Source organism: Wolffia australiana, chromosome 12, assembly GCF_029677425.1.
Source record: "Wolffia australiana isolate 7733 chromosome 12, ASM2967742v1".
NCBI lineage: Eukaryota > Viridiplantae > Streptophyta > Magnoliopsida > Alismatales > Araceae > Wolffia > Wolffia australiana.
This window is the reverse complement of record NC_135846.1, coordinates 12,468,728-12,481,040: the sequence shown is the minus strand read 5'-3', so window position 1 is coordinate 12,481,040 and position 12,313 is coordinate 12,468,728. Positions and strand designations below refer to the sequence as shown.

The window sequence follows — 12,313 nt, the reverse complement described above, 5'->3', positions numbered from 1 at the left end:
TCTTGTCAGATGTACAATGCTAAAAAATTTTAGCATCCTAAATGGTCATATTCAAATTTTTTTACAGTAACTCGTGATAACATAAATTAGAGACAATAGATATTATTTTCCTCCATATTTTCTCTTGTATTTACAATGAAATGAAAATGAACTTCTAAACTTATAATTTCAACATAAGTTTCTACAAGGACAGTCCCTAGGATCTGTCAGCTTGACAAAGGAACCACATGTGTGATGAATCCTCATAATTTTTTGCATTAACTTTGATTTGAGTGTCTCTTAAACTTAAAAATTCACTCTTCATTTGGTATCATCAACAAAATGGTGGGTACAAGTAAATTAATTTTCTGTGGAAGTATCTCGACCTAGGAGGATTAAGTACTCTTTTCTTCAGAAGGTATCATATTGAATAAAGCTTGTCTCCTTGCATAATGATTACGTATCTATGAGCTATAATATTTCTTAAAAAAATGTAGTCGATGAGTGCAGAGCAGACAAAATTCGCCAGAAAAGCTGAGTGGATTAGGTAAGTACCTTTGGAAGTAATTAATCTTTTTGATGGATTTCATTATATTCATAGGATGTGATGATCCTAGTCTTTGTTGATACTAATGAAGTGGTGTATATTTCTATTTTTTACTTAAAATGGATTGATTAGTGGTTCGCCGATTTATCCTTCGTTGCGAAAACATTTTCTTCTTAAATAAAATTAGTATGTCTCGATTTCTTAGTGTCAAACTATAATCCTTATCATTATACCAAATATTTTTTGGTATCTCCCTCCCCACCTCAAATTTCCCGAATTCTTTATCTTCTACCAACTCTCTCTCTCTCTCTCTCTCTCTCTCTCTCTCTCTCTCTCTCTCTCTCTCTCTCTCTCTCTCCTTCTCTCTCTCTCTCTCTCTCTCTCTCTCTCTCTCTCTCTCTCTCTCCTCTCTCTCTCTCTCTCTCCTCTCTCTCTCTCTCTCTCTCTCTCTCTCTCTCTCTCTCTCTCTCTCTCTCTCTCTCTCTCTCTCTCTCTCTATCTATCTATCTATCTATCTATCTATCTCTCTCTCTCCCCTTAACTCTCAAGTCTTCCCGCATTCTTTCAGATCTCCCAAATTAGTTCCTTTGTTTTGCTCCACAAGCGTTTGTCCCGCTACCTCTCTTCTCTCAACTATTTTCTTCTTCAACAACTCTTCACTTCCTGATATTTTTTCTGCCTCGAGAGATCTCTCGCCTTTTGGCAACTCATCCTCCAATAAGGGTATAATGGGTAGTTCTCTCTGAACGCTAGAAAACAATACCAAATGAAAGTCATGATGTTCTAAATTCGCCTTTCACATCTACCCCCCTAGAAACTGTGGAGATTGATATGACCTGTCGGGAGATATTTAGCTACCAGAAAGCTGCCTCAGAGTCAACAAGTCTTGTGATAGTTGTTTGCATCATCTACCATCTTCCGAAACATGTAGCAGACTGCAACAATCTCTGGACATCTGAAACCTTTCCTCTCTCTTCTGCTGAAAATATAGAGATTTACCCTGCCTTGGCAAGGGAAAATCTCTGGACATCCTGACTGGTCAGGATATCAATGTGTTAAAACTTTGAAGGGAAAATTTCTGCCTCTCCTTCCCGAACGACAGACTTCGTCCCATCCATCTGCTACAGTTTGACTCTCGTTCGTTTGATAAATCATTGGAGGTTGCTGGAGTTGTTCCCAGCAATTTTCTCAGACAAAGTTCTGTTCAGTGTGGTATCGGAGGGTATCAGGACAAAGATATCATATCAAGATCCATAGAACTTTTTTGCAAATATTTAAAGGTCCCCGTGCTTTTCTTTGTATCAGCGTTGCATGTATATTAACCTTCTTGTGATGATATCTATATTTCGTAAAGTAAAAGGTACAAAATAATTCTGGGAATTTTCTTGCTGAGAAACATTTGAATTTAAAATTTTAAGAAATAGAAGATTTTTTCTCTATATCACAATAAAGTAAATTTGGTAAAATTTTGATAAGTTGCTGCTAGACGTCTTTGCCAATAGAATCACAATCTAAACACACTAATGGAGCATTCTGAGATTTCTAGAGCTTTGGTTCGTGCAAAATGAATACATAGTATCAAAATTGGTTCCTATGGCCATTAAAATATTTCACAATTTGAAGTTTTCCTTGAGAGCTTTATTCAGTTTATGTTATGTTTTTTGGGGTTCTGCAACAATCGATTATATGAAGATAATATTCTCACACTAGAATAAATATGAGTCGAATCTAACCTTTAGAACAAAATAAAACTAATGGAATCAGGACTTCAGATGATCAAATCAACTTATGTGTATTCCAGCAGCAAAAACTTATCCGAACTACAGAAGTTTCCATGTAGTCCTTGGCAAATTAGATCTTCTTGTCTTCTTCAAAATCTGCGCCACCATAATTCTAAGAGGATCGATCCGCAACAGAAACATTAACAAATCATAATGGCATCAACAAAAACATAAAACGAATCACCTCAACACGGATCGCATCTATGATTCCTTCGATCCTTGAATGAGTCACGTGGAGCTGGTCATGTGTGCATCCTCTAGAAGTATCCACCTGGTCCCTGGCATGTGGAATATCCTCCTTCACATTGATAAGCTTTGTTCAACTTTTGTCGTCGTCATTACGCCATCTCGATCACATCAGGAATGAAAAGGAGTCATGGGGACAAGGAAGAAGAAGGGGAAGACCTTTTGAACAATTCTTACCTGGGTGAGTTTCATTCAAGGCCTTCTCCTATTTATACTAGGTGATATTTTTTCATAAAAATCCCCAAACTTAAGTATATCTTCCGCTGTTTAAAAGACCATTCGTGTGTAACCCTCTAGTTTCTTTCTCATGTCTTGTGTTTTTCTAGTTTCATCATTGTGTTTTTGTCGCGTCCCCGAGGCGTCCCTACGTCCTTCGTCGTCGTCACGGGGAGGGATCCTTAGCCATTTTTGGATCTCCTCCCTTGTGCCCTTGTCTTTCTTTTCTTTTCTTTTTGTTTGTTTTGATTTCCCCTCCCTTTTTATCTTGTAACGAAGGGGCCCATTATATAAGGGCCCCCTTAATGGACCCTTTCCCCTTTGTTGACCCACATTAGGGGCCCATTTTGACCTCCCCCTTTATAAGGGAAGAGGGGGTGTCCTAATGAGAGCAGACCAGGAAGAAGAAGTGTCGTTTTGTTATCTCTCTTTGGTCTCACCTTGTTACAAGAACACGGGACAGGGAAGAAGGGGGTGAGGAAAGAGGGGCGTCAGGAGAATAGGAAGCATTGGAGAAGAACGGAAACACAAAATTGATCGGGAGGGATGCTCATGTGGTTGACTGAAGAATGCCTTCCACCGAGCATTTCATTCATATCCAATTTGTTCGATTCCCCACTCTCTTGGTCTGATCGATCAAGGAGGATTCCGCCGGAAAAATCAGACGGGAGGAACGCTTGTGCACCCTGTGGGATATTCCCTGACCGCTGAGTTTTTCTCTTCCGCCCAATTCGTTCAGCCCCTATCTTCTGCGCCGATCGAACGACGCGGATTCCTACGGGTTCGCCTACATCAACTCCCCCGGACTTCAGTTGCTTCCGTATCAACTCCAAAGACGGGTAGTCTACCTGTTGACGGTCTGGCAATCGACAGTGTGCAAGGCGCCCATGGGTGTGACCCTCTTGGTCAACCTCCAATCGCCCAAACAGATATCTCCAGCGGACGAAGTCTTCTGTCTATGGTAGACTAATCGTGCGGGATGTCCGCCCAATCGAGTGTCCGACAGTTGTGGGATTCAACCGCTAGCCCACTCTGTGGTCAGGCCTGCCCTCACCGCCCCCGAGTGGAGGATTGGTGCAACTCTTGACCTTTGGATCACCGGATCCCACCCCCCTGCGCGAATCGGCCGTGTCACCTCAGAGGAACGCTTGATCCATTGCGGCGCTACTTGACTGCGAGCGGTCCGCGTTGTTCCGACGTGTTGTGACCCTATCATCGGCCGCTCGTGACCCGTTGATACCCTGATGTCTGGTCGACCCTCAACCTGTCGAGTCGGCACACTACAGCCGACTGTTGTCGCTCACGACGCGCCCTCCATACGTCGCCCTCCCTCGCGGGTTCCCTTTAACACTCCTGTGCCAGCTCGCCAGTCGAGCCGCCAACATTTTCTGGCTCCTCTCCTTCACAGCGGCTCCAATCGCCACGACCATCGACGACTCCCTACACGATGAGCCACACCGACAATGAGGTACGCTGCCCTCTCCCATCACTCATTTATTTACCTCTTGCAGTATAGTTTCGTCTTGGCTCCACCACGCTCGGGCTAGGTATGTGAGAGAGGTATTGAGAGAAAACTACGAACAACTTTGAGTGTCTTACCGGTACGGACGAGACCGTCCGTTACGTACGAGCCCTACGGAAAGACTATGTTCAGCCGTAGACACCTTCGTCACTCTGACAAGGTTTGAGAGGCCACCATCGCCGTCACCTGATGACCCCATCCAAGCTTGGAGCTCAACGGCTCCCTCAAGTTGGAGCTTGCACGTATGATACGTAGGGAACTTATTTTGCGCATCGTTGTTACATTGACCCATTAGGGTTTTATCAGTGGGATGACTACACCATCGACATTCGATACCTTTGTCCCTTATCGGTAACAAGCCATCATACTTGGTGCCAACTGGATGATGTCCCCGACGACGTCTGACATCAAAAATGAGTGTATCGACTCACTCAGGGAACCTGTTCATAATTGGTTACCATGTCCATATAATCCCTCATCCACTTGACACTTCTAGGATTACTTAGGGTATTGTCAATTGTCACACCCTAATTACTCATCTGAGTTAGTACTGCGCGTTCAGAAATCATCAGAGATTTCTTGTCTGATATTTTACTACCTTGGCCAAGGACTTCATTGCATTGTTGATAAGTCAAAATTTACGTGGTTAACCTAGTCAATGCGTAATTTTGAGACCTATGCAATAAAATTTATAACTAACCATGATTCACTTTCTATTGATGTAAATTGGTGAGTAAGGGTCGAACCACAAAGAAGGCTCAGTGATTAAGATTGATTTTAAAGCAAATTAATAGTTGAGAAAGTGGATTTGGTGTAAAGAGTGTGAAATAAGAGATACTTAATCCTATATGATCATTTAATTGAAATAATTTATATGTCTAAAGTCTAATTCTTAGTCATAAGAATGATGAACTTATAACAGAGATTAGGATGGAATTAAAATCGTGGAATAAAGATAGGATTAGAAGAATGAATGGATGTGATGAAGGAACACTAATTAGGGGTTTCCTATGAAAACCCTTCCTAGGAATGGGGTGGTATAAGCTAATAATCCCTACTCACAGTGTTTAATAACTTATAATAGAGAGTGAAGTGATATGAGAATGTGGAATGGATAGAAAGATGGGGACAATTGAATAAAAATCATAATTAATTGTTTAGGACTTACCTCTTCCTTTGATGATGCTCCCAAGCATTAATCTCCCTTTGTGGACTCGTATATTGCACTCCGTGCCTTGGAATGTTGCAATAGACATGAAGTTAGAACAAGAGAGGGAAGAAACTCATTTTAGAAAGAAGGAAAACCCTAAATTTGCACTCCAAAGCCTTTGTTTCACAATGTCCACTAAATGGAGGAAGAAAAAAAGAGTACAAGAATAGCCTAATTTTGGGATCTATCTATAGGCTTAGTCATAGGTCATTGAAAGAGAAATAAAAGGTGGGTCTTGACCCAACATTTCAGCCAAAACTACCCATGGGATAAAAAATTATGGCCATTTTAAATTTGAGCATTTCTAGCCATTTATTTGTTTAACTAGTTCCACCAGAATAGGGAGCCACCAGAGCATGCCATATTGACTTGTTTCATAAGAAAGAGAGCCACCAGGTTGTTCCACATCATCCCTCCTTAATGGGCCTCAATTTTGACATTTATAACCTAAAAAATACTTGGAAAATATCAAACATGATCCACAAAATTCTCTAAAATTCAAAATTAGTTATCTCTTTATCTACAATTCCTTTTGGATGACATTTTCACCAAATTAATTCCATTTAAATCATTATAAATATCAAAATATATTGAATTTAATGCAAGAAAATTTATTTAGTGAAGATATATATTTTTGGTGAAAATTACATATAATTCATGATAACATGCATAAAATTAGCTTTATGATGCTCTAAAATGTATGAAATAAACATGAATTATCATGATTATTTGCATGTTATCAATCGTCTTCCTTGAGCTATCACCTCTTAAAGGAGGATGGACGATCCCATCTTGACCACTCAATCATCTTCTAATCTTATTCATGCATCCGAACTAAGACTATTTAGTATCCCATGATTAGATACTCATTGATGGTGCATGCCATCCTGAACCATCGACGACATCGTCTGCGCCACCTGCCACTGTCGTCGATAGCCGGGTGAAGCATGCTTGATTATTGTATTTTGATTTTTATCGTCTTCTTTAGTCGTATTTTGTGTTTTTGTACTCGTCGGTTTGTTTTCATCGCACTGCGATGCATCCCGTACGTCCATGTTTCTGTCGTCATGGGGAGGGATGATTAGTCATTTGGGCTCCCTCCATTGTCTTTTCCCTTTTTCTTTTGTGTTGTAATTTTTCTCCTTTATTTTTTAATGGGCGGCCCATTATATAAGGCCCCCCTAATGGACCGCAATCTCAACCCCCTTTAAGAGCCCATTAGGGGCCCACTAATTCCTCTACTTAAGGGAATAGTGGGCGCCCTAATTGAATTGGACTTGCTTTCTGAAAATTGTCTTGTGTTGAAGAGCAGGTTTCACCTCCCCCTTGTAGAAGAAGAAGAGGGTAGAGGTCCATGAAGAATGAGAACTGAACTGGGGAAGGAGAGGAGCCTACAGGTCATGGACGCCGCCGTAAAACTCTTGGAATGCTGGGACTTGATTCTCCCTCACTTCAGGAGCTCTCTCGTGCCGCCGTTCAGAGAACTCCGCCACCAAAGTTGACATATCAGAGGCGACGGCCTCACTGATTGACGACGAAAGAATCTGATTCCCGCCAGCTGCAATCTTTCATCTCTGTGAGACGACCTCCACAGGCATTGAATGACCTCGGCCTTTCCCGGGGAGGACAGGCGTAACCGTCCTAATTGGGACTTGGATTGCGTGCCTCTTCCAATAAGAAGATCCATGGATCTGATCAGACACGTGGCCGATATCGAATTGGTACCGATCATACCTGCTCCATTGACCAGGAGTCTTACTCTGTCACGGCGGAATCGCTGGCCAGCCTGACCAGGACGGAGTACAACGTTCCCCTAACTGCCCCCTCCACTTCAGCATGTGTTAATCAAGAGGGTGCCAATTCCTTCCCACGCCCTGTTGGAACCACTACTACCATTGACATTGACGACGAACTTCTATCTCTCTCTACTCTGGCCTGTCGCTAATCAGCCATGGTGTCGAGCCCCACTCGTTCGCCCATGTCGTACCACCCCATCGCTCCATAATTTTCTCCTCTTCATTGACCTCCATCCACTTGCTCATGTGCCGCAATGCCAATTGAGCTAGTGTCGCTCTCCGGCTCCTCGCCATCGCACCTGCTCCGGCTGTCGCATCGACGAGGAACACCCTCTCTCCGTTGCCTATTATTTTACCTTTTGCAGTATACTTCATCTTGACTCTACCATGCTCGGGCTAGGTAGGTGAGAGAGGTAATTGAGAGAAAACTACGAATGCATCTTGAGCATCTTACCGATAGAGACGAATCTGCATGTTACGTGCAAGCCCTACAGAATCGATTTCGTTCAGCTGTAGACGTCTTCATCACTTCGACGAGGTTCAAGAGGCGTCTGTCGGTGTCACCCGACGATCTCGTCCAAGTACGGAGCTCGGCACCTCCTTCAAGTCGAAGCCTGCACGTACGACACGTAGGATGCATTGCATCGTAGTTACTTCTATCTGTCGGACGATGACACCGTCGACGTTTGATACTACTATCTATCTAGGTACCGAGCCATCATACTCGGTGCCGACCGAACAATGTCCTCAATGACGTCTGGCATCAAATTGGTATCATAGAATCGTCTCGATACCCATCTGGATGATGACACCGCCATTGTGCGGCATCACTCATAGGTCAGAGTCAAAGTACAATCGTCCATCCCCAAGACATCTTTGGTGTCTCATGTCTAAGGACCACTTACACAACCATGACGTGAATCAATCTGATTGACAGTTTGGTATAATACCATTCAAGGATTCATACAAATCAATTCGGTCAACTCTTCCTACTAAAGAGCACCCATTATCTATCATTTCCTTAGTGTCTCCACAATAAGCTACAAGACCTGACATACTCAATATATGAGGCTAAATAGTGATATCTTATTTGGATACTTTGATTCCCTCCTTAGGTATCCGTCGAATGGAAATGTTTATAATGCATGCTTAAAGACTAGTGATCTCTGCAATACAATATCATCATAATTCACTAACTCCGATCATGTAATCTTGGACTTCATTATAAGCATCACACATGCACTATAATGAATAAGTTCTATTAATGAACATGGAACAAGACATGGAATGTGAGATTGGCTTGCTGGCCACATATGTTTCAATCAACAAGTCCATGAAAATGATTGTGTGTTCAATATGTGATTGTTTGACCTTAGTATAGGAGGAGATAAACACAAGAAAGAATATTGAGTTGCATCCCCACCAAGGTATTGGAAATAATATAGAAAGAATCTCATATGATTTCCCAACACATATATATTAACTTGATTTTAAAATAAAATTTTATGGTAAAATATACCCTAAGTTATTTGTGAGTCTTGACTGGATGAAGAATTATACATACAAACAAATTAATGTTAAGGTTTACAAGAGAGAGTTGACTTCTTTGTATCATTTAGATCAGGACGAATAGCTATTTGGAAATAAATCCAAATAGAAACATAATAAGGTCAAAATTTGATTCAAGTATATAAATGCCATGAGTATCTGAATAACCAGAAATTAGGGTTAAATATGCCATTTAAGGCTTTTGTTGTATACAAAAATATTTGTAATTTCCTTACATGCATAGAGGGAGTACATGTTGAATCCACTAGCAGCAAGTACTAAGTAAGTCAATTTTACATTTAATTTTTCATTTATAGATTTTTTTAATATTTATTTCAAAATTTTAATTTAATTCAACTAATCAAACTAGGGAAAATATCCAAAACCTAATTTATTGTATTAAACCTAATTTATTCAGATTTTATTGAATAATTTTGAGACTTTAATACATTCATAGTAGAAATTTATTAGTTAATTATAATTTAAAATACCTTAGCTGGAACTTTGGGAGTGTCGGGTGACGAAAGACATGGATGGCGTGAGTGGGGTAGAGCGGATGATAGAGATAATGAGCTGTTTGTGATGAAGATGATGGAAGATGTGCAGCAATGAGAGGTGGAGAGCGGTAAAGTTATAATGATTTTACCATCAGTGGTGCAACGGAGATTTAGGTGGATATGTGCCAACTAGTAGTGGAGTTGAATGTAGTGTGCATGAGAGTACAAACCTAAGCTTCTAGTGATGATAACATAGGAAAAATGACAAAGACGTGAGTTGTTCCTAACTATTGACCTTGTCGTCATGTGCCCAACAGGCTAAGTGGTGCTTTTTCTTCACTTGTCTTTATCTGAATGTCAGTCCTGCAATCTTTCACTCTGGTAGTAAGAGAACCAACCCAAACAATATTTTGAATGTGCAAATAGTCTGTTAATCATAATTTGGAACTACATCCAGCGGTGATTTTTTTAGAATGATGGGAGGGTTCCTCTTATAGATCCATGGGGATAGATAGAGGAGGAAAATTTGGAACTACCTCCAAAAGTTCAGCATACCTCCTTTTAATTTGAAACAATCTTACCCACCCGATTTTCTCTGTCCTCCAAATTGTGTGCCAGATTTTTAGCATGATAGACATTTCTAGGAGTTCAAATATCACAAAATTCATAAAAATGTTTTAATAAATTCATATTTATATTTCTGACTTGTAAAAATATGTTCTTTATGAATTTCACACTACATAATTCTATTAAAATACGATAAATTTTTCACTAAATTTATCTAAAAATATATTGAACTCATAAAAAGACTTTACTAAATCTAAATTTATATTTTATGACTTTAAAAAATAAAGAAGTATTTTCTTTATGAAATTTATGTCAGAAAAAGTATTCTAAAATACCCTAAAATATATAAAAGTTTGAAATTTATTCTAAAAATGTAATAGATCATTTTAAGCCTTAATAAAATAATTTATGATAATTTTAATGATAATAAACACAAAAATCACAACAAATTACTATTAAAATTAGTATGCTATTTGTGATTATCAATATTTTCATTCAAGTGATTACTAGGTTTATACTAAATAGGTTTTTGTTTACATGGAGTTCACTGTGATAAGATATTCCCTCATGTACACATAGATTTTTACTTTAAGATCAGAAACATGAATCTGTGTTCTCTACACACTAAAAAATGTACTCAGAATAATTCATCTAAACTCAAGTAGAGATTAACCACCTGAAGGATGGTCATAAGTGTATAAAAATTTTCATTGTATGAATGGATAAAAGACGCCAAATTTTCATTGTTAAAATGGCTTTAACACATTAGTATAAGATTCTCTTATACAGGACTTTATTCATGTGGAAAATAAAGCACCCATTTCCCTTATTTTAAATGTACTAAGGATTGATTTTTTCATTTAGGGTTTCTGAGCAATACACTAATATTTATAATTTCCCTTGTAGGCGCACATTAAAGGACGAATCTAAAGACTAAATCAAATTTTTAGTTTATTTTTACTTGTAGGAGATATATGTAGATATATCAGTAGTATGATTTTATTAAATTAATTTAATTTTTAAATTAATTTTTAATAGTATGATTTTATTAAACATAATTCATCAAATTTTATAAAAGAGTTCCAAAATATTCTACACCAAAATCTGGATTTAAGTGCATGTTCCAATAAAATGCTGAACAATGCCCTCAATTTTGTTGTAAAGAACCTGTTATTTGCATGAAATTATGTGCTTCAAACACCTTGCCAAATCAAATTCCAGCACATGTACTTGAGAAGGGTAAAAATTTAATGTATATATGAGTATATGTGTATTTTAAATTGGCATGTGAGTGTGATTTCAATTTAAATCTCAGATTTGCTCCATCTCCCATGAGTTGAACATGTCAATTGCTATATAGTGCAAGTAGTGTGTTTGTTTCTATTCAGTATGCCTCATTTAATGTAGAAAGTAATAAAAAAATTTTGAGGAATGTATAATACTCATTTAATGCAGCAGATGATTGCCCAATTCTGTTCATTCTCTGCATTTTGGAATAAAATTCAACAACATGTGGAAAAAAATAAATCAAAGTAAAATTCATAAAATTATTCCAAGATATAAATAAATGTTTTCTGACTTATAATTTTTTTCTTTCATGATTTTAACATTTAAAATTCTATAAAAATATCTAAAAGGGGAAAAATATAGTTTCATTATAAACTATAATATTTTTTAAAGATGAAATAACTTCTGTGTTCGCGAGCCGACAGGCACGAGCACCTTGTTGGTGTTGGCTTTAAAGATCAGGGTTGGGTATCACCACCATTGGTGTGTGCAGTATCCACGCTACAAACTCAATCTCTTATTTTAAGTCCAAGTATGTGCGCATGCCCTAAACAGTTAGCACGCAGGCCTCTATGCAGGAGTGTTGCCTACTTTGGGGCCTTACCGATGAGAATACTATATTGTTTTTTATTGTCATGTAAATGGGATATCTTTGATATATAATTTATGGGTTAGGGAGAATGAATGGTTAAGATAGGGGATGAGAAAATACTTTTAAAAAAATTATAATTTTTTTTAAAACCCATTTCATTCAGGAGGAAAATCATCATGTGCATCAATATTTCATGATAAAGGCAACCTTAATATTTTAGGCTCTATATGGCCTAGTACTTGGGTCCAACTATTCTAGCATTTATGTATTCTCATAGGGTGATTTAATATCATGTGGCACTGAGCAGGAACCTGGCACATAAACACACACATGACTTCACAACTATCTACATATTGAACCTAATCTTTAAGCTCCTTAAAAACCTAAGTCAATGAAGCCCTATTAAAAATTCATTTTTAATACTCATAAAACAAGTGTGCAATATTATGCTTATTTTTTATCATTTATATTCATTTATGCACACATATTACTCATCATTAATGCTTAAAATAGGAAAATATGATT

General features: G+C 38.4%; 1 long non-coding RNA gene across 1 annotated transcript; it reads right to left on the bottom strand.

The window, feature by feature from the left end:
• Positions 1 to 2,293: 2,293 nt before the first annotated feature.
• On the bottom strand, positions 2,294 to 2,720 carry LOC144710604 (uncharacterized). Its single transcript, XR_013583349.1, has 2 exons — positions 2,492 to 2,720; positions 2,294 to 2,403 (listed from the first exon to the last, which is right to left on the bottom strand). It is a non-coding gene; the product is annotated as an uncharacterized LOC144710604 (long non-coding RNA).
• Positions 2,721 to 12,313: the final 9,593 nt, after the last annotated feature.